The sequence below is a fragment of the Lissotriton helveticus genome, chromosome 12 (assembly GCF_964261635.1).
Source record: "Lissotriton helveticus chromosome 12, aLisHel1.1, whole genome shotgun sequence".
NCBI lineage: Eukaryota > Metazoa > Chordata > Amphibia > Caudata > Salamandridae > Lissotriton > Lissotriton helveticus.
The window spans coordinates 289,158,100-289,181,977 of NC_136073.1; positions in this window are offsets into that span (position 1 = coordinate 289,158,100).

Consider the following 23,878-nt stretch of genomic DNA (forward strand, 5'->3'; position numbering starts at 1 on the left):
TTACCTTCATATTTCACTATTCTAATTCACCACTAATCCTTTAAGGGTTCCGGAGTAGTGTACTACTCGCCAAAAAAGCGCTTCAACACCTCATCAAGGGAAAACAATGGTTCCTGCGGTATAATATTTGTATATTTGCAAAGTCAATACAAAGCATAATAGCAATTTTCAAAAAACATTAGGGGGTTTAACAAGGGATGGCAAAGGGAGAAGCAAGGCACAACTCATAATAAATGTAGTTTATATCAAGGTTTTTGTATTTTCAAAACATTGATTTCATCAATAATATACAATTTGTACACATAGTAAAGTGAAGTAAGTGCAGTGTGTCCCAAGTGTTTTTAGTGAGAACCAAATAGTAAATACGTGACAATAAGTGAGTATCTACAGGGTTCTACTGGGGATATATACAGAAAGGGAATTTGACCAAAAGCAGTAATACAATAATTATCTAGTACAGTGGCTATCTATGTTTCTAGGCACTGTCTTGCGTGGTTCATTCCCAATTGCGCCGACGGCGTTTCGACCCGGAAGAATAAGGGTCTCGTCAGGACTGGTCATTAGGGGACATCTCTCAGTGTGTAAATACACAACTAGCAGCCCATGCGTGATAAGGAAGGATAAAACAACACTATATAAATACAAACCATTTTCCCTCTGCTATGCCTCCACTATCCTTCTCATTCCAAATAACTGACTAACATATCCACCACTCAAATTACTTTCATATTTCACTATACTAATTCACCACTAATCCTTTATGGGTTCCGGAGTAGCGTGCTACTCGCCGAAAAAGCACTTCAACACCCCATCAGAGGTAGCAAGCGCTATATAAATACAAACCTTTTTGTCTCTTTTATCCCTCCACTATCCTTCTCAATCCAAATAACTGACTAACATATCCACCACTCAAATTACTTTCACATTTCATTATACTAATTCATCGCTAATCCTTTATGGGTTCCGGAGTAGTGTGCTACGCGCCGAAAAAGCCCTTAGACACATCGTCAGGGTAGTAAGTGCTACATAAATGCAATTACAATACAATACAATACATAAAATACATTTTAAAAGTATCACAATAATTTAACAAAAGGACATTATATACAATGACATTTCAGTAGACAACATATTTAACAAGCTTATTTAAAATAGCACAAAGAACGATATTCTTACCTTTGATATTTATGTCCACAATATTTTTGACATCACAATATTTCAGTAAGCATTTTGTGACACAGTGCTTCATTTTTGATATTCTGTTCAAACACTTATTATGTTAACATATAGATATTTTCTTTCATCAGGTCCTTTTTAAACAAGGAAATGTGTTGCAAGTGAGTGCAACTAGTTTCTTTATGGTGAGAACATCGAGATTCTAATGTCAGAAGGGTTTGGAGACCAGAAATATATGTGAACTTTGAAGTTTCTCACGTACTTGGATTTCTTGGTAAGAGATTACAGGCCGTGAATTATTCATTACAAAGGCAAGTGTTCGCTACCCATAGAGATATGCTCGACCATCCAGGAGGGTTCCAGCAGGTATAAATTATATAACTAGTACATGTATAAAGATCCGATTTAAACCCCCTGGCGTGCTTTACAGAAAAAGTGACTACAATTAGACTTGTGGGAATAGCTGGAAAGAGCTTTTCAAATGAGTTGGTTGATATAACCACAGTAATCATTAAAATGAACATTGATTGGAGTCATTTTTTCGCTTTCCTAAAAAAAAAAACTTCCTTCAACATGAGACTTCATTTCAAGAAGGCAATCAAGAGCAGATAGTCTAGTTGAGGTTTAACGATTTTTGTAATTGATAAGTTATTTAATGCTTAAAACATCTTTAATGGCATCATTTTGCCTGGTGCGTGTTCTGACAAGCTTTTTAGAAAGTAGAAGGCATAAGATGAGGTTTACATAATGGGTGATTCTCCTTATTTTACATCATTATGTGTTGCATTAATACATGTTGGGCATGCTGTCATTTCGAATAGAAATGTGCTCCTGTTGTTAGAGAAAAGCAACTGCATTTTATCTCTTTGTTGACTGGAGAGTTGTTATCTGGAATACAGGAATCAGGCAGTTAAGGAAATGCATGTAATGTCCCTTTACATTTTTTACTGCAGCAAGCTAAGGTTGCAGCAGATGGGCTTAAGAACTAAAGAACATTAAATTAATGGTGATGATATATTTTTTATCGTTATTGACATTAAAAGTAATTTTCTTAACTGCACGAGCGTGCAGCGAATATATTTGTATAGTGACAAATAGGGATGCAGTATCAATAGTGATGGTGAGGCAAAATGCTATATATTGTAAGAACAACTAACGAACCACCTTTTGTGTAGGACAGGCACACAGGTTTTCTTGGACATATACTGCTCTGGATGAGGTGATGAATGGAATATTTGTATTTAGTACCAAAATCAATGGCATTTAAACAGCAATGTTTTAACCTTTAGTTATATTTCCGATTTATTATCCTTAACAGGAAAAACACTTCTTAAAAGAAAGTCATGATTGTCTGACCAGCTTAATCCTGCATCTTCATTTTTCCTCCTTCAGAGCAACCAGGATTGATGTAGTGCTTATTCTGTACTCAGTGTCACAAAAGGAGTGGCCTTACAGGATGAGATTCATGGGCAGACAGATTTGGAATGTGTATGCTTGAGGTGAACCAAAGCAAAATCCCATCACCAAGTCAAAAACCTAACCATGTAAATATTAGTACCTTCAGCTGGTGCTGTTGGACCTGGAACTTCTTAAAAACCAATGAATACGGACTGTCACACTATGAGCTGTTTCAGACCTTATTATGGAGCATACGTACTGATTCAAAAGGGTCCCAGATTAAGCTTTATCATTCGCCATAGTGAAAAATCCATATTATTTGAACCAAGATTAAAGACCGTGGCTGTCTGTTGCCAGGACATAACCACATACAATGCACGCGCTGGGAAATTTTGCACACCTCTGACAATCATTGCTGATCGTAGCGTACATTGTAAGTCCTTTGATCTCACAACCTTACTTGGGACTGGGGTAGCTCTAGCCTCCAAAGCCTCCCACAATGACTAGGGTGTGCTCTCAAACTTATCAGAAAGGGGCAGAACAGTGACTGAGCAATTTCAGATCGTGTGTTTGAGTTTTAGGAGTTAAACTTCTTACATCTCTGTCAGAATCACTGTCCACCCCGCTCCCCGCTCCCTGCCGCTGCTCCCCCGCGGCCCCACCCCCGTTTCCTTCAGCCTCACACTTCGCATCACTCCCCTCACCACTCGCCACCCCGCTCCGGCCTCCCAGCTGCTCCTCCCTCTCACTGAGTACTTAAGGTGGTGTCCGTGAGGCGGGGAGCTGTGACCTGACCTGACCTGGTCTGTGCCGGTCGCTCCACCCGCCGCGTGGCCCACCTGCGTGTGCCCAGTCCCCGTTTGCCGCCACCACTGCCAGTAACTGTTTCTGCCAGCATTCTGTATTTTCTCCCGCTGTTGTGCCCTGATCGTCACTGTTGTGCCCCTGACTATTTGTCTGCTACCGCCGTTTGTTTCCCGCTGTTGTGCCCCTGTTTGCCACTGTTGTGCCCCTGATTGTATTTCCTGCTCTCATCGTTCTCCCGCTGCTCCACCCCACTCCCCGCTCCCTGCTGCTGCTCCCCCGCGGCCCCACCCCCGTTTCCTTCAGCCTCACACTTCGCATCGCTTCCCTCCCCACTCGCCACCCCGCTCCCGCCTCCCATCTGCTCCTCCCTCGCTCCACCCCCTCCACTCTCCATTTATGGCAGAGTCCGCGCGTGCGGGCAGCGTTCACGCGCAGCGGGCGCGCCGATGGTGCGCCGAAGGCACGCCAAAGGCAAGCCCGTCTGCGCCCGGCCGTGTTTGGCACGCGCCCAGCGCCAGGAACCCTGGCCCCCGCAGATAACAGCCCACCCGCCGGACCTACGACGCTGCCACCCTCAACGCACTCAACACCGGCCGGATCCCCGGCTGCCACCGAGTCACCCCAGTATGCACCCACGGACCCTTCACCTGCCAATCCTGCAAGTTCTCCTGCATCCGGACCTGCACCGCACCCGCCAAGCCGAGCACCAACAGCAACCACCTGAAGTACATCCTGCTCAAAACCCGCTCCGTCCACAGACACGCCGTCGAACTCTGGAACCTCCTCGACTCCACATCTCCACGGAAACCTGGATGAACGCATCCTCAGCGCCCAACATCGCCATCGCCATTCCGGACGGATACAAGATCACCCGGAGGGACCGCGTCAACCAGACAGGAGGAGGCGTCGCCATCGTCCACAAGAACACCATCCACATCACGACCAACACCGACTACACCCTCACAACCGCCGAACACCTGCACTTAAAGATACACAGATTACAAGACCACCCTCAGAGGCACCCTCATCTACAGACCGCCGGGACCACGCAAACAATTCAGCGAAGACATCGCCGACTTCATCAGCCCGCATGCCCTCCCCTCCACTGACTACATCCTCCTAGGGGACCTCAACTTCCACCTGGAGAACAACAACGACCGCAACACCACCACCCTGCTGGACAACCTCGCCACCTCGGACTCAAGCAACTGGTGGCCACCCCCACCCACTACGCCAGCCACACGCTTGACCCCGTCTTCTCCTCTAGCAAGGATATCTCCTTCAGCCACGCCACCGGACTCCACTGGACAGACCACAGCTGCGTCCACTTCAGCTTCAGAAGGACCATGCTCCACCACCACCCGCAACGGGTTCCCCGCAGAAGCTGGAACAAGATCACCATCGACCAGCTCGCCACATCCCCGAGCCTGAACCCTCCCACCAGCTCAGCGAACCCCAACCAAGCTGCCAACAACCTCACAAGATGGATCAGCAACTGCGCAGATGACCTCGCTCCACTGAAGACCCCCCCCCCATCCGACCCGGCAACAAGAAAGCATCCTGGTTCACCGACGAACTGAAGAGCTCTAAGAAGAAATGCCGAGCACTCGAGAAAGCCTGGCGCAGAGACCCGACAACAGACAACATGACCACCCTCAAACACGCCACCCGAAAACACCACCAGCTGATCCACGCCACCAAGAAAACCGCATTCAAGGAACGACTAGACAACAACGCCCACAACAGCAAGGAACTCTTCAACATCGTCAAAGAGCTCTCGAACCCCAGCGTCGGAAACAACGACATCACCCCTTCGCAAGACCTTTGCAACTCACTCGCCTCGTTCTTCCACAGCAAGATCGCAGATATACACAACAGTTTCAGCACACAGCCAACGCACCCTACGACCGCACCAATGCCCCCCACCACCACCCTCCGCGCCTGGACCCCGATCAACACCGAAGACACCATCCGCACGATGAACTCCATCCACTCCGGATCACCAACCGACCCCTGCCCTCACCACGTCTTCAACAAGGCCGACTCCATCATCTCATCCCATCTCCGGGACATCATCAACGCCTCCTTCGACACCGCCACCTTCCCAGAGAGCTGGAAGCACGCCGAACTCAGTGCCCTACTGAAGAAACCATCAGCGGACCCCACCGACCTCAAAAACTACCGCCCCATCTCGCTCCTTCCTTTTCCTGCCAAAGTCATCGAGAAGACCGTCAACAGACAGCTGGCCGCCTTCCTCGAGACGAATGGATCCCTCGACCACTCGCAGTCCGGTTTCAGAGCCAACCACAGCACCGAGACCGCCCTCATCGCTGCCACCGACGACATCCGAGCCCTGCTCGACAACGGGGAAACAGCGGCACTCATCCTCCTAGACCTCTCCGCAGCGTTCGACACGGTCTGTCACCGCACCCTAGTGCAGCGCCTCAGCAACATCGGAATCCAGGAGAAGGCACTGGAGTGGATTATCTCCTTCCTCGCCGGAAGAACCCAGAGAGTCCGCCTCCCCCCGTTCAGATCAGAGGCCACCGAAGTCATCTGCGGCGTACCACAAGGATCATCGCTCAGCCCCACGCTGTTCAACATCTACATGAGCCCCCTCGCGGCCATCGCACGCCAACACAACCTCAACATCATCTCGTACGCCGACGACACCCAGCTGATCCTCTCCCTCACCAACGACCCCGCAACCGCCAGATCCAACCTACACGAAGGGATGAAAGACGTAGCCGAGTGGATGATGAACAGCCGCCTGAAACTGAACTCGGATAAGACGGAAGTCCTCATCCTGGGATCATCACCCTCCACCTGGGACGACTCCTGGTGGCCCCCTGCCCTGGGCAGCGCACCCAAACCAACGGACCACGCACGCAACCTGGGCTTCAGCCTGGACTCCTCCCTCTCGATGACCAGACAAGTCAACGCCGTCTCCTCGTCATGCTTCAACATCCTACGCATGCTACGGAAGATCTTCCGGTGGATCCCCACCGAAACCAGGAAGACGGTCACCCAGGCGCTCGTCACCAGCCGACTGGACTACGGTAATTCCCTCTACGCCGGAACAACAGCCAAACTTCAGAAAAGACTCCAGCGCATTCAGAACGCCTCAGCACGACTCATCCTGGACATCCCCCGACACAGTCACATCTCCGGACACCTGAGAGACCTGCACTGGCTCCCCATCAGCAAGAGAATCACATTCCGACTCCTCACCCACGCACACAAAGCTCTCTGCAACCAAGGCCCCAGATACCTCAACGACCGCCTGACCTTCTACACTCCTACCCGCCAGCTACGATCAACCAGCCACGCCCTCGCCGCCGTCCCCCGCATCAGAAGAGCCACAACGGGAGGAAGATCCTTCTCCTACCTGGCGGCCAAGACGTGGAACCCCCTCCCCATCCATCTCCGCCTGATCCAAGACCACCTCTCCTTCAGGAAGCAACTCAAGACCTGGCTGTTTGAGTAGTAGCGGACCCCCCCCCCCAAGCACCTTGAGACCCTCCGGGTGAGTAGCGCGCTATACAAATGCTTGATTGATTGATTGATTGATTGATGCAAACCTTACCCTCCAAAAAATTCTACGCCATTGAATTCAATGGGACCACCTGCCACAATCACCCAACCTCACCCTCGTGAGACTCTAAATATTGGGAGGCATGGAATTGGGCCTCAACAAACCTCCTTTCCTAAGGAAGACATTTTTTATAAGATATATAACTTGACCGTCCAAGCAAAAGTGAATCAGGTGTCAGCATACCCACCCTGCATGTTCAGAATCCATGAGCACCTGTGAAGATTTATTTTGGTGAATTCTAATTTTTAATTCACTCTTAAGTCTAACTTTTCAGTATGTACAGCCTGTAGATGAATCGCAATCAGACATTCCAGTTTGTTCCCACGAGCACCTGGACCATTTTATTTACCTCCAAGAGTAATAAATAAGACCAGATTGGCAAATAATGACTCGTTTTTAATAATGTTGACTTTTGTTAAACTGTAGTCACGGTTTATGCTGCGAGCTGAACTCGTGCAGCTTGATGACAGGATTTTACATCATCCGGGGTGTTGGTTCGATGAATCACGGTGGGAATCGATGAGAAATCGGCAACTGACAGAAATCCTGGCACGCTAGAGGAGAATCTTGGAAATAAATTACACGTTGTAATCTGAACATAAAGATACATCTGCCTAAAACAGCCAATTCCATTAGCAGGCCACATGCGAGGACAAAATATGTCACGATGGCAGAAAAAATCTTGCAGAAGAGACAGAATGTGAAAGAAAAATCATAATTCAAAAACAAGTACAATTGTTTCATATTTATCTCGAGGGAACAAACTGAATACCACGAATTAAGTACTCTGCTGAAAAAGAGACCTGCACAATTATTTGCCGACTTCTCGAATTCTAATAAAAAAAGAAGGAATTGTATGCCTACTACTTTTGTGATATGTTGAAGAGGAAATTATGATCAAATGTAGAACGTCCCCTCTGTCTTTTTCTGATTACAATGTGGCTGTCACCTCCTCTTTTTTATTTTTCAGTTTAATTGTGTTTTTCTTATTATTTGAGATTAGTTCGAGGCAAATATTACCCTCCTAAAGGCATCCATGTACCCTGGCGTACCTCACCAAGGGCCAGATGTACGACCCTTTTTTGCATGCGCAAACGGGTTTGCAAACCCGTTTGCGCATGCAAAAAGATCATGGGCCATGTACAAAGCCTATTTAGCAAGTCGCAATTTATTTGCAGCTCGCTATTTGGAAGGGGTATTCCCTTCCAAATAGCGAGTCTCAAAACCATGTACTAATGTTTTGCAACTGCAACTGCGGTCGCAAAACACTCGCAATTACCACCCACTTCAAGTAGGTGGTAATGCATTCGCCAATTTCCCTTTGCAAATGCATGCGAAAATATTTTTTAAGGGCAGGCAGTGGTCCCTGGGACCACTGCCTGCCCTTAAAAAATGAACCGAAAGCATTTAAAAAAAAATATATATATATCCTGTTTTCCTTTAAGGAAAGCGGGCTGCATTTTTTTTAAAAAACTGCTTTATTTCAAAGCAGTCCCAGACATGGAGGTCTGCTGAGCCAAGCAGGCCATCATCCCTGGGAGAGCCAGCCATTCCCAATGTGCTTGCAAATTTTGAGAGGCTCATTAATATTAATGAGCCCCGCAATTTGCGACCCCATTGGGAATCGCAAACAGTGTTAAACACACTATTGGCCATTTTATTTTGCGCCTCGCAATTTGCGACACACAATTAGCCTCAAATTGCGAGCCACAAAATAAAATGGGGGTACCGCTTCCCCCAAGGGCCTAAAGAAATATGACTTCAGACACTGGTTACCTTCTCTGTCTACACCATATTCCAACCCACCTGCATCATCTACAAAGCCATAACAACTACAAGCCCCACCTATCTGGTGGGTAAATTCACCACCCCCAGTGGACCATGGGACATTCGCAGTCAGAACACTTTCAAACGGTAGAAAATGTTGTACCAAAAAAAACAAAGTAAGGCAGCAGATCTTCTACATCCATGGATCCTGGAACTGGAACAATAGCCCCTGTATTCATTCAGACTGTCCCAATTCTTCACCAATTTAGGAAAGAGTTGAACTTACACCTCCAAAGAATACTGCAGCACTGTCAAGGTACAGTACACGTCCACGTTCAGAACTCAAATATCCCTACATTCACTGATTGTTCCCTTTACACCAGGGATATCATCTGTTTGTACAACTTTCTCTAAAGGCAGACATTTGTTTTTGTACACGTGTGAATTTGCATTTCATTTTTTACTACTTATTCTTAATCATATTCTTCAATCTATGTATGGAAATTAAACCTGCTTAAGCCAATGAAAAAAAATTTTCCTCTCACAACTGGAAGCAGCACTGTTCTGCAAAACTTGTATGCTTGGTAATAGAATTCTCAGTTTCCTAGCCCAATATATCTCTCATTGTATCTCATCTTTAGTACTTTCGATCAGCGGCGGCTGGCAAGTAGGCAGAGTTGGGGGGGCGGGCAAATGTGTAGTTGGTGCATGCATGCATTAAAGGTGAGTGTAAATAATAAAAAATAGCCATTAACCTTGCTTGCTGCATGATGTCTGCTGTCCTACTCACCTACTCGCTCCAGTCCTGTTCTCCTCTGTCTCCTCCAGGCTCAGAGGGTTTCAGCAAATTCCCCTAACCAGTCCTAGTGCTGCTCTCATGCTGGTAACCAGCATGAGAGAAGTGACAGGATTGGAGAGAGCGGCCTTTCTCAGCGATCTAAAGAGCACTGGAGTCCTGTGCTTTCTCTAACCCAATGACAGCTGGGTTAGAGAGGTTTAAAATGCTAATGTTTGACTGACCATTGCAAGACGGCTGGCCAAAGAGACATACACACTTTAAACCTATGTTTACAGCCAGCTTACCACTCCTCCCTGCTGCAGCAATGGGCCGGGCCCTCTATCCATCTTGACACTCGGTTCAGGACAGCTGGATGAAAAATAAAATGGTAATAAATTAACTTTATTACCATTTTATTTTTGATCTCTGGGGCTTTTCTGGGGGTCATTTTTTGCAGTGGGTGATGCTCCTCTGTCTTACTGCTTCGGACATATTTTGTCAAATCGGACTATAGGCGACATTGAAACCCAGTTTGGTAATAATGGATGAGCACTGTAAATTAAGGCTAATTTTGTCCAGTGCGCCTCTCCATTTCAGCATGCCGTCATACAAACTTTTTCTAATAGCTACAACATGGCTCCAAAATATGTTGATGCTCTGCTCAATCAATCAGTCACTTGTAAAGCACACCACATACCTGCTGTAGCCGTTTATTTAATTCTTACTGTCACTTTAAGGATTATTTTAAACATGATGTGGCTGGATTCCCTGAAGGTAACATCAAAGGAAATATGGAAATATATGCATCATAATTAAGGCTCCTCGTCTCATGGTATTTTTTTATTGCCATTTCCGTCTGCATTTATCCATATTTATTTTTTGCTAATTTTATCTGGATTTAGCCATATTTTTGGGGGTTTTGTGGAAGAATTAAGCTGAAATTAGTATATTTCCACGTTTATTTAACCGATAAATATGCACTCATGCTTTAATGTCTGCCAGGTTTCAGTGCTGTGAATACTTGCAGAAGATAAATCAGTGCACTTATATGAAAATATGCATATTTCAGTATCAACCTTGTGTATATCTACTGCTTTTAAAGCCTCTCTACTAAAAATTCCTTTATTTTTTAACCCCTCTTATCTATCACTCCTCACTTCTATTAGCCTGGCAGTTATCGCACACAGTATTTAGAATTAATAAAAAAGCTGTTTTCACCCACATTAAAAAAAGAAAAACAGACACGAAAATGAATGTTTTCTGTCTGTATTTAGCTGTAAAAATCAGTAAAAACGGAAAACAGGGAGCCTTAATCCTAATGTGGTGTGCCACGTCTTTCTTACACCTCTCACTGTGACCAAACATGCAGTTAGGCATTGGTTACAGTTTTACAAATCTGAGCCAGTGTTGCTGGTGTGCGGCGTTTGTGGCGCGATCAGCATTCAGTCTTACTTGTTTCTGCTTCTAGGTAACTGCATCTCTCTGCTTTTCTTCCACTGTTACCTCTGATGGCCCAACGCCTAATGACTGCTTTTATCATTAAATCACGCATTTGGTGGAGGATTTAAAATGTTCACGAAAGGTAGTCACGCCTCTTGCTCACGCAGAGACCACATGCCGGAACTGCGTCACTTAGGGAACTCAACCCTGCCCTGTTTACGACGTAGAGTGTCAAAGAGTAGAGGCCCATACCTTATGTCTTTGGGTTGGTGGGGACAAGGTACACGTAAAATGTGGGATTCAACGGAAGAGAGAACTATATCTGTTCAATGGCCAAAGAGAACAGGCTCAGTAGGATTTGTTACTTAATCCACCCAATGACCTGATCTAGGGTACAGGCCACACATTGAGGACTGAGGGCCTAATTTAGAAGTCATGCAGTTCTGCGCAGCAAGTCACCATGCTGTGCTACACTGAGTGACCGGTAAAGGAATGTGCAGAATTTAAGGCAATACAGCACATTCCTCTCCTTTTCCATGCGCTGGTGTCCATTTGTCAGCCTAGCCCCAATGCAGGCACCCTTGGGTACCTGTGTTGCATGCAGAATTGTTTTTGTGCAGGAAGGACCACCTTCCTGCACAAAATCAATCCCCTGAGCCATAGTCCTCTTTCTATGTGTGAGCACATTTATGCAGTGTCTTTGTTTTGTGTTTATATAAGAGAAAGCTGGTCTATGAAGCATGTGCACAAGGTGGATATAAAGTGCTTTACCTAGTAAATAATGAAATAAAGCTTTAGTCCTATAAACCCAATACATTTGAATCCATCCACTGCTCTCCCCAACTGACACATAGATAATGCTATAAGAAGTTTAGACCTAAATAAATGTTAGAGATATGTGCAAAAAAAATGATGCACCTACAACTGTCGGCGGGCACACAAAATACTACTCTTCCCCTTTCCCAAAAAACAACAAATAAACTTAGACACTATAATTATCTTAAAAAATAACTTCCAAGGAAACATTACATTTCTTGATCTATGTCGAAACCCCCAGACTTCTCTGACCCCACCTTTCCGCTTCTTTCTCTCTCATCCCCATTCACAAGTCTCTATCTTCTTGCATCATTTTTTACTTTCAGCTCCCTTATCATCCACCATAAAATGATTCTTGCTTTAAGGATGTCACCCTGCTCAAAAGGCCGCCCTTAAAGATCACTCCTTTTCACTGAATTACAATCTTCTTCTGTTGCTTCCATGTGGACTTTAAACTGCTGCTCCTTTTGCCATCTTGATGCCTTTCTACCCAGACCCACTGCCCGACACACAAATAACTCTATTGTACACTCTTTCTTAATTCATGATGTCTTATTTTATTTTATTTTATACTATAATGCTATTTTTACAGCACACACCTAGCCACATGGGCAGCTGTGTACTTTACACACAACCAGGTGTAACAATGAAATGTAAAGTTACAATGGCAGAAAGTGGTATATAAGAAATGATCCAGTCCATCTGGAAAGTGTAATCTGAAGACGTGCGTCTTTACGACTTTTCTGAATGACAGCACATCCGAGATTAGTCTGATGTGCTCGGGGATACATTTCACCATCTTCTGTTCTGTTACTGAGAAAGCAACGCAGTATTTCCTGAAGGAGGGGGAACTGAAACACTGTAGGGGTTTATCTATTTGTAATTCTTCAGTGAGTTTATCTATTTCAGTTATTTTACTTCCAATCCACTTGAACTCCCATAGAACGCTCTACTCTTCAGCATAAATCTTTGAACAGAAATACACTAATCTTGGAATGAAACAAGAACTTTACTCAGAGGGGTCCTAGGATGTTTTTTTTCCGGCACGGAGGACCTGACCTGTCAGTTCAGGGGAGCAGGTGCAAGGCTGATTTGCATATGGTTGGGTCAATACTGGAATGGTGTGACTAGCAAAATAAAGATTAAATAAACCCCGATCTGTGACTGGGGTGAGTGTTTGACAATGTTTCACATTCCATCCATCATCTTTTTGTGTTGCATTTTCGCCCTAAGTGGGAAGGGTATGCCCATACGTGGGCCCCTTACTCGCTAGCCACCGATTTCAAGCTAGCCTGCTGATAAGGGGTGATAACCCTAAACCAGTCCTATGAGGCTTGTTTTCTGGTCCTAGGAGGACCTGACCTGGCAGTTTGGGCTGGACTGTTCCCATGAGGAGCAGGGTCAAGGCTGGTTTGCATATGGCAGTGTCTAAACTGGAATGGGGGCGTGGCCACGATGGCGGCAGGGTAGGACGTGAATTACAGTCCCTCCGGCGCCGCTAGCCATATAGCTTTTTATTTCGCCCTACCTGTGCCCTTCCAAGCTACCAACGAGGCACACAGGATTCCCCTGACCTTCCTGACTCCGGCGGTGCTGCTCTCTGGGTGCGGGCTGACAGCGATCTCCCTTCCTGCTGCAGCGCGGCCTCTGAGTCCCTGGAGCCTGGCCTGCCACGTGGGGAGTGGAACGGAGGTCCCCGGAGCGGAGTGGCGCGTTCCGGGCTGAGAGTGGCCGGATCTGGGGTAGGCGAGAGGCTAGGGACGCGGTAGCGGATCCGGAGACATATAGGGCATCCGCATCAGGCTGAGCCCGGCCGCCAGAAGGCTTGACGCTGCCTGGGTGCTCCCGCTGCGACAGTGGCGGTTGAGCGGCCCAGGCGCCATTTGCTGGAGCCCGCGGGGAGTAGTGATGGAGCGGCGGCCTGCCAACCTGTACGTCGGTCCGCAATTCGGCGGACGGATAGAGGCCTACACCTGCCACTCCAGTGGTGAGAAGTAGCCAAGGGACCCCCATTTTGTAGTGGCAGATTGCGGAGGGCAGCACTGGCCCGGGGCTCGGCGGGCAGCGCTGGGGGCCCCCTGGGAGACTGTGCCCTTCCCCCAGGTGGAGCGGCTGAGACCTGGACTTGCCCTGTGAGTGGGCAGTGGTGTGGGGGCCCCTACGATTGATGACAGAGGCGGGCCCCGGCGACGTGGAGAGCGCCCCCCCCGGGCCTTGGCAGCAATACACAACTACCTGTGCCTGGACCCCGGAGACACGTGATCTGGGCCCGTGGGTCGGCGGGCTTGAAGGACGCTGGGGCACAGAGGAGCTCATGAGGACGGCCCCTCTGCTGCTGCGGCAATACAGAGGGTCTTGAAGCGGAGACGGCGTGAGGGTTCGGCGTCGTCCCGCGCCTCGGCGAGCAGCAGGTCAGTCCAGCATTGAGGTGAGGAGAGCGGGGGCGACCTCAGGAGGGACATGGCGGCTCGGTCCGTGCTTCGGCGGACGGTGCAGGAGCAGCCTAGTGTCGGGAGCAGCGGCCTTCGTGGCCTAGGGCTGCGAAGTTGTAGCTCGGCCCCTCTGCTTGGGGGGGGATGTGACTACCTGCCTTCCCCCTTCACTTGCCGACCTGCTCCTTTGGATGAGAACCGAGGCCGGTGCAGTTTTCTAGCGGCGCTGGTGGGAGGTGGTGTGCTCCCCTTCTGAACGGTGGTCTCCGACCTCACGCACATGGCGCACCGCTGTCCTTCGGCCTCTCAACCCCGAAGGCCATAGCTTACTGGGGCCAAGCACCGAGTGACGACTGGAGGAAACGGCGCCAGATAGCATAATCTGAGCAGGATTGGTGCCCGCATAGACCTGACTGTAATACCATTGATTGCGGCTGGGGCAAGATGGCGACGGGCAGAACCAGGAAGGATAAGCCCCCGAAAGATTCGCCTGTGTTGCTGGTGGGACAAGCGGTTGCATCGGTGGTATTGGTGACAGAGGCGTCTGGGGGCTCCTGGGATGAGAAATCTCTGTCTGGCACTTCTGGGGCTAGCTGATGGCGCCGGACAGAACTGTCCACTGGAATTTACTATGGCTCTTCTTCTGTCATCGATGAGAGTTGAGTCCTGCATCAGGAACTGGATACCTGGATGGTTGGTGCCATCTTCCCTAGCTCTTGGGGCCTGTTTGACGAACTGTTGTTTGATTCTCTTTGTTTTTATTATTGCTGAAGTTGGTATGGATGGGGGTGTGTGAGTGGAAGGGGGTGTGGGGGGGCTAGAGCCTGGGGGGCTGGCTGTGCTGGGGGGTCTCCGTGTCAACTGGGGGGTGGAAGGAGAAGGGGACCAGAGAGGGGATAGGGCAGGGAGGCCCTTTAGGATCCACTGCGCTAGCAGGCGCACAGCGAGTTTACCCTACCTACCCGCATGCAGCATAGGGAATTGAAAATAGTGAGCCTGAATGTCCGTGGCCTCAACAGCCTGATAAAACGGGCCACCATTGTATCCCTTCTAGAGAGCTTGGAGGGGTCTATTTGTCTGTTGCAGGAGACCCATCTCCTTTCCAAAGATATGCGGCGCATGACAGATAAGCGCTTCATGCTGCAGCTTTGGTCTTCAGGGCCTACCAAGAAGAATGGGGTGGCGATTCTCTTTAGCGCGGGTGCGCAGTGCAAAGTTATATCCCAAGGGGAGACTCCTAGCTGTGCGAGTGCAATGGGGGGACATGCAGTTTACTATAGGGACCATTTATGCGCCGAACGCTGGTCAGGAGCCCTTTTTGCAGGCGGCGCTTGCGCAAGTCTTAGCCACTCCGGATGCCCAGATCCGGGTGGGAGGTGATTTAAATATTGTGATGAAGGCAGACCTTGATAGGACAGGACAACGGGTGTACCAAACAGGGGCCTTCTCCCATGGAGGGAAACAGTGGCTGGTTGATGGACGATTGCAAGATATGTGGAGCGCTCACCATCCCCAGCAGCGTGATTACACCTACTACTCGGCGGCCCACAAGACCTATGCGCGCTTGGATCACTTTTTGGCCTATACCTCCCTCTTGTCTCACCTAACAGAGTCGGATATTATGCCGCGTTCCCTATCGGACCACGCACTTATATCGGTGATTTTCACATCTAGTGGGGCCCGGCCACCGTCGGCGGGATGGCGCCTTAGAGACTCCCTGCTTCACTCCGAGTTGGTGATCGCGAAGGTCAGAGAGACGATAGTCCATTATCTGTCCGAGAACGAGGTGGAGGGCACTCCCCTGGTAGCGGTTTAGGGGGCCCTAAAGTTAGTGGCGCAAGAGGAATTTATTTCCCTAGCCGCGACGTACTCCCGCCTGCACAGGGAAAAAAGAACGGAGTTGGAATGGGACCTTAGTGGCCTCGAGGCGATTCATAAGCGGACTGGGGCGCCGAGGATTTGGCGGGAGCTGGAGTCGAAGAGGCGCATGTTGAAGCATTTGGACATGGTCAGAGCAATGCATACCCTCCTGCGTCTGCGCCATAATTTCTATATTGAACGGATTTTGGCCCACAGGCTGCGGGCACGTTCTCACATGCACACTATACAGGCAGTTCGAGACTGGGATGCGACGGAACACACTACAGATTCCGCCATTGTAGACACCTTCCGGCAGTTCTATCAGGACCTATATCGCAAAGAGGGCACGCCTTCCAAAGGGATAGCAGAGTATCTGGAATCCTGTGGCGTTTCTCTCCTCCTGCAGCGCTCCACGGAGACTCTCGATATGCCTATTCGCATCGAAGAAGTCATCTCTGCTATTTCACGGCTGAAAGTTGCCAAGTCGCCGGGTCCGAATGGCTTTTTGGCTATTTTTTATAAAACTTTCTGCAGGTAGCTGGCTCCACTCCTGACTCGCCTTTTTTATTCCTTTTTGGACACCGGGGTTGTGGCACTGTCTATGTCGGAGGCGGCCATCAAGGTTATTGTCAAGCCCGGTAAAGAGCCCATGGAGTGCGGATCCTATAGACCGATCTCGCTCCTCAACGTTGATGCCAAGTTGTTTGCAGGGATGCTCGCGGCTCGACTCAGTCCCTTGATGGACGGGCTCATCGAGCCCGACCAAGCGGGATTCATTCCTACGCGGCAAGGGGGAGATAATACCAAAAGATTGCTCCACCTCATGGACTTGGTCCACCGCTCGGGGTCGCAGGCCTTCCTTATCTCTATGGACGCGGAGAAGGCCTTTGACCGCGTAGATTGGGACTACTTGTTTGCCGTCTTACGGAAGTTTGGCCTGGGGAACAATTACATCCAGTAGATTCGGTGCCTAAATGCGGCCCCAAAACCGGCAGTGCGAGTCAATGGCTGCAAGTCAGCTCTCTTCCCAATCGCAAGAGGAACACGGCAGGGTTGCCCCCTGTCCCAGTTACTTTTCGCGCTCTATATGTAGCTCTTTGCTCAGCGGATGCGGTCCAACGTCAATATATCTGGGATCAAGTTTGGGGCAGACATGCATAAGATCAGCCTGTACGCGGACGATGGCATCCTCTCACTCACTCACCCACACTCTTCCCTACGGGGCCTATCCCGAGAACTGTCGGAGTTCTAGAAGGTGGCGGGTTTCAAGGTCAATTTCACTAAATCGCATATCCTCAACCTGTCTGTCACAGAGGAGGGAGTCCTGGATTTGAAGCGGGACTTTGATTTCCAATGGGTGCACACGGATATCCAGTATCTGGGAATCTGCTTAGCGCCATCAATCTCTAAAACTGTGTCCCTGAACTACAAGATTTTGGCTGAGCAGGTCGGTAAGGCCTTCTCTGACTGGACCCGCCTTAAGCTGTCCTGGTTTGGGAGATTGGCGGCCTTGAAGATGACTGTTCTTACCCGCATACTATATCTGTTCCAAATGCTGCCACTTACCCCACCGCCAGGCACTCTCCGGAAGCTGCAGGGACCCCATAACAAATTCCTCTGGGACAATAAAAGGCCGCGACATGCGCTGTCCGTGGTGGTTGCTCCTGCTTTCTGCCTATTTTCAGGCGTCCGTCCTGAGATATATAGTGGAATGGAACAGACCCATGTCCAGTAAGCACTGGAATTTCATGGACCAGACGGTGGTGGGCTGCAACATTTGGCGGGAGCTATGGTTGCCTCGCAAGCACAGGGCTTGGGGCCTCTACTCGTCTCCGGTGACGGTGCCGACCCTCAAGGCATGGGGTCAGTTAGCGGCCCGCAAGGGATGGACTACGTTTCCCTCACCGATGACACCCATTGTTGACAATCCAGACTTTCCACCGGGTCGCGCATCCCCGGTCTTCCATCGCTGGCGAGAGGAAGGCTGTAAGAGAGTGGGTTCCCTCTTTGACCTGGATGGACTGATCCCGTTTCCCCGGCTGCGAACGGAGTTCTTCCCGCTGCCGGCGGCTGATGCCTTCTCCTAAACGCAAGTGGCACACTGGGTTACCCAACCCACTAACGTGGCAGATATGTCACGACCGCTGACCAAGTTCGAAAAATGGCTGGTCTGTAAGAAAGACAACCGGCGGCTCATCTCGGAGTTGTATGCTATGATTCTAAGTCACCCCAAGAAGCAACGTACCCCCGCGCAGATCCGGTGGGAGACGGAACTGGGACGCCCGCTTTCGCAAAGAGTGGGAACAGGTGTTTTACCGCGTGCAGCACACAGCCTCCAGCACCGCAGGGGCTGAATCAGCATATAAAGTGGCGGCCTATTGGTACTACACCCCGGCGCGCATCCGAGCTTGGGACGTCACTAAATCTGGTCTCTGCTGGAGGGGATGTGGACTAACGGGGTCCTTGGCACACTTGCTATGGCACTGCCCGGAATTGGGGAGGTACTGGCCCACGGTTCTGGACGAGATAGATGAGGCATTTCAGATTACATTTCCCCATTTGCCGGAGCATACTTTAATGGGGCTTCCTCATCCCAAGTACTTCCCTCTGCGCTCGCTGAAGGGTAAGCAGGTTGCGCTGGCGCTGTTAGCTGCAAATCAAGTATTACTGGCTAACTGGGGCTCACAGTCGGTACCTGACCCTCGAGACTGGTTCCAGAGGTTATGGCATATTCTGGCGATGGAGAGGCTCTCAATGGGAATAGACGGAAAAGGCACGGAGTATGCTAAATTGTGGGGCCCGTTTTCACATCTTCTGTCCAAAGACCTACGTGAAGTCCCTTGCCCGAAATATCTGCAGATTCTACAACTCATCCCCTTAGAATCAGCTGGAGCTGACCCTGCGGTTTAAACCTTCCCTTAGAACTGCGGTAGTCTCAGTGATAACCCTGCAGTAAGCTGACGCGGAGTTGGGTGGGTAGGGGAGGGGGGTTGGGCTTGGGTGTGTGTATGTGCGGGTGTGTGTGTTTGTGGAGAGGCAGGGTGGACGGGGGGCGGGTGTTTGCTGTTGTTTCTTTTGTTCAGTTCTGGAAAAGGCAATGGACACTGCACAGGTGGGGCAACAATTTACGACTTATAACACTTCGTGGGGCCGACCTCCGGGATGTAGGCCCAGACGCTGTGTTGATGCTTCATGATTACGCCCTGCTGGCAAGTTGATGTAGGCAGCTAGGCTGTGTATAGTAATTCTTCCCGCATAATAAACATGATTGATTCTAAACTGGAATGGCATGGTGAGCAAAAAAACATCGGTTAAACCCAGATCTGTGACTGGGGGTGAATGTTTGACAATGTTCCGCATTTCATCCATCATCTTTTTGTGTCTCATTATCCTCTGCCATACATTTTTGTACTCCAATGTGCCCAGCCTTACTTATACTTTCAAATACTGTCATGTGTCTTAGTTAGGCCCACGTAGAAACAATGCCATCTTTCACCATGAACACATTTCTTAAGTTGCCTTCCCTTTCACACAATAACCTTTTACACACATTTGAGTGTGTGAAAATGCTGAATTTGTTTATCTGAAACGGTTTCCCTTACAGATTCCACTTCGCAAGACCATTATCATGACTCCTTGAACACCATGTATAAGGCCTTGACACACATTGTGCAACTGTCGTTCTATTTTTTATCCTAGAGGTGACACAGCTATCTATAACCGAAAACAATGCTGGCTTGTCCAAGACTCACAAGGATGCATTTCATTATAAATAAATAAGCAATTCCAGGTTTAGTTAGAGGAGTGTTTTGCTGTCATTGGCGAAGTCTCTATGTGCCGAACTTCGGCCCAGCAGCTTGCTGATATTTCTGCGAAGGGTGTCCAGCTTGTGACCAAGATAGGGACTTACATATTTTCCCTTCAGGTAACCAGGGTTGAATAATCCAGTACGGGGATTCTTGGCAGAACACACACACCCTAGACACTTAGATTAGGGACTGCATAGTAGGATTACGTCAGATTTTCTCTATAGTTTTATATGCTTGCATATATACATTGCTATAGCACGATGGTGGGCGTTTTATTCTGTTCACTGTCCTGGTACTTCTAATAACTGGTATCTGCTTCTGTCTATTGATCATTGCAACACATATACTCTATCCAAGAATCACGCTGGTGCAATAAACATTGAAAACATCACACTGTGTATTCCTTGTATATTTCTCTGAGAATAAGAGAGCACTAGTGACTGAGCAAAAGGGTTCTAAATCTGTTACCATGATTCCTGGGCGATCAGAGTTGTCATATGCAGTGGTTGCCAGACCCATTTTCTACCCGACTAGGTTTAGGGAGTGTGTATGGTGTGTATGGTGGCACTGTGAGCTAGCAGGCTTTTGGACAATTTATCCTGAAGGGGTGCATAGAATCAGTCTGGTACCACAGCAACGGTTATGCTGTCCACACACGCGCAGTTCCAACCGTAAAGTGGAAATTACTGACAATACCCCTTCTTCTCGTCGCTTACTGAAGTACTCAGTTACCACCAAAATGCAATTCGTGCCCCCAATCTCCTATGGAAGGGACCCATCGAATCTATCTTTCGTCGCAGCATCCTTACACAACTCAAGGAAACCAGTAGTGGTCTCTAACACCTATGAGGGACTCATGCATTACATATTACCTTACTGTTTTTTTACTTAGAAATCAGATCCTAACCACGAAAAAAAATTCACAACATGACTGTTAGTTTTGAAGATCACTAGTTGATCTTTGTGCCTCAACACAGCTCCCTGCTCTCTTACTTGATAGTAAGTACATGTTTCCTAGCCCCTAAATGGAAATCATTTCTCCATGGGCAGTTCATGCTGCACTTCCTAAAACATCATCTGTGAATTAGTACCTGATTATTCCTTGGACACCAGCCACATACGTAAGGTCTTTTTGCAATTCACTACATTCACAATAATCGTGTACCAACTCTTCACCTAAAATAGCACTTTCCACACTTAGGGCCTAATTATGAGTTTGGCTATCCGAGGACTGCCAAACTCATGGTGGCACAGCGGTAGCGGTCGGCCACCACTGCATCGGTGGTCCCACCGCTGGATTACAACTTGGGCAGTCGGACGGCCATGGCACCAATACAACCGGCAGGGATCAGAGATCCCTGGTGGTGGTGCGGTAGTCGGAGGGGCCGCAATATGCTTGGGGGTGCCCTGTGGCATCGCCAAGCATATTATTACTTTCCTCACTGCCAGCGGTCTCATGGAGGTTTTTACACCATGAAACTGCTGGTGGTGAGGAAATAAAGGGGGCTACCTCTTTGCCCTATGCATAGGGGTGCATAAGAGGGGCACATGTTGTGCTTCCCGTGTGCTTTCACTCCATTCCTGCACAACATGGACTGCGCAGTCCATGTGGGCAGTAATAGATGACTGTGCATTGCCCCATTCTTTTACTTGCAACGCCTCCTCCATTTTACACATAAGTAACTTGTTTTTACCCATCCTCTCTTCGAATGGTTCAACAAGATCTTTAATAAGTGCCTCAAATCTAGCACACAACATATCAGAAAAAAGTAAAATTACGAATATGTACTTTTACAAGGATGTTCTTCAATGTTGGTACCTACAATACAGTGAGGAAGAAGTTTAAATGCTATCTGAGTCTTTATTGCCTCTTTTTATGCTTGGCTATGGGCTGAACAACAGAGATGCTGTGATTAATAGGGTGCCCTGCAGAGATAGTAATAGGGGTCGGCAGTGCTTAGTTTGTAAAACAATAAGTGCCAGGGCCCGTGTCAGGAGGCAATTTCAGCTTGCCACATCCATTGCCCCTGCCAGAGCTGCCAGTGACAGTACCAACACAACTGTGACAATGCAGACTTTTTAATATACATTAAATGTGACTATATACATTAAATGTGACTAATACCTGCCACCCAAGCTACTCTTATAGCTTTGGGTGGCAAGTAGTCATTTTTATTGTACATTGAATTGTAAAGAAACTGTTGTGCTCATGGTAAAATTAGATAAACAGTGCCACCGTGTGGTCGGCTGTCGTAAGCTCCAGTGTTGACGATAAAGTGGAGGTGTACAGCACTGGAAATCACCAGCTCAAATTAAGCACTTGGGGTCGGACTCCCTTCTGCAGGGGTCAGTAAGAGGGGGTCAATTCCTTGGTCAGCCTCAGAAGCAGACACATGGTCAGTGGTAGTGGTAGTAGTTGATGTGCCATCCAAAGTAGAGCTTCGAATTGAAAGACTCCTTTCACTTAGCTCAATGTCCTTGCTTAGCATGTCCACTGCACACACAATAACATTATCTGCTGTATGACTCCTGCCAGGTTTAGGAATTGGGTTTCCAGACACTTTGTTCTTTCCCTTTATGAACACACCTTCAGTTAATTCAATTCCTGGATTTTGTTTTTCTTGTTTTTGTCCAGTTTAACAGATAGAGGCCTGTCACCAGTACAACAGCATAACAGCAATTTGATGGAAAGAACAACATCAACCAGCGTATAGAATAACTGCACCTGACTTTTCTGTGGCCTCCCAGTATGCAGTAAACGGTAATCAATGGGGAGGTCTGTGAAACCACGGGTTCCATAGTCAGGTTTACAGGCGAGATTACAATACCATAAAGAACCACAGTAAATAAAGGCTCAAGCTGCCATATTAAGTGAAGGAACAGGGTGCAGCATACTGTGGCTTTCCCAATTGAGGTCGGTTAAAGCAATGCTGTGCTTAAGATATTAAAAAATAATATTTAAAATATTAGAGGTAATAAGATCGTTCAACTTCAACTACACGTAAATGCCAAAAAGGATGTGTTGCCCCTCAAAAACACACCCCAATAAAAAACACTATATGGTTACTTTTCTACAGCAAAATATTCACACACAGTGCCAATGCTAATCATTCCTAAAAACCTAACAAAGGTTTACAAACTCGTGGCACTTCTTCCTTCCAACACGGAGCTCCAGATTTGAAATTCCTTTTAAACATACCTATGAAAACCAAGCATAAGATCATTCAAAACACTTTAATACACCAACCCGTCAGCACATTGCAACCTCATCCTTCCCATCACCTGTCAACCTTAATACCTGGTTGGGAAGAGGTCTAGACATAAAGATATAATCAATAAACCTGGCACAGCCTCTGATAACGAATGTGGGCACAGAGGGTGTATTGCTGGAATGGTATTGGTGGATATTAAGCAAATCCCTTCCCATGGGAAACTTCTCGAGTTGATTCCCCCTGAGACTGGTCCTGAAAGAACAGGGTGTTGGCACACGATCAAGAAAGGGGTCCATGACATAACTATTAGGGCCAGATGTAGGTCGCCATATACCGATCGGTAACGGCCGATTTCGGCCGTTACCGACCGGTATTTGGCTTTTGCGATGTAGGTGGGTCTGAATTTACAGAATCGGTATATTTACCGATTCGGTAAATTTACCACTTCGGTATTTTACCGAATCGGTAAATATACCGATTCTGTAAATCCATATGTAGGTGACACTCCTAAGAGTGCCACAGGCCCTTAAGAGTCGGTATTTTACCACCCAATCCTATTGGGTGGTAAAATACCGAATTCAGGTGTGCATGCACATCTGTGCATGCACACCTGTGCCATGTGAAACACAGACATGCCCTTAGGGCATGTCTGTGTGCCACATGGCACACATGCCTGTACTTGGGGTGCTAGAGGGTGTCAAAGTGACACCCCCTGCACCCTTGCAGGATTCGGTATTTACCGAATCTGTAAATACCGAATCGGTATTTCACCTTGATTCCTATGGGCT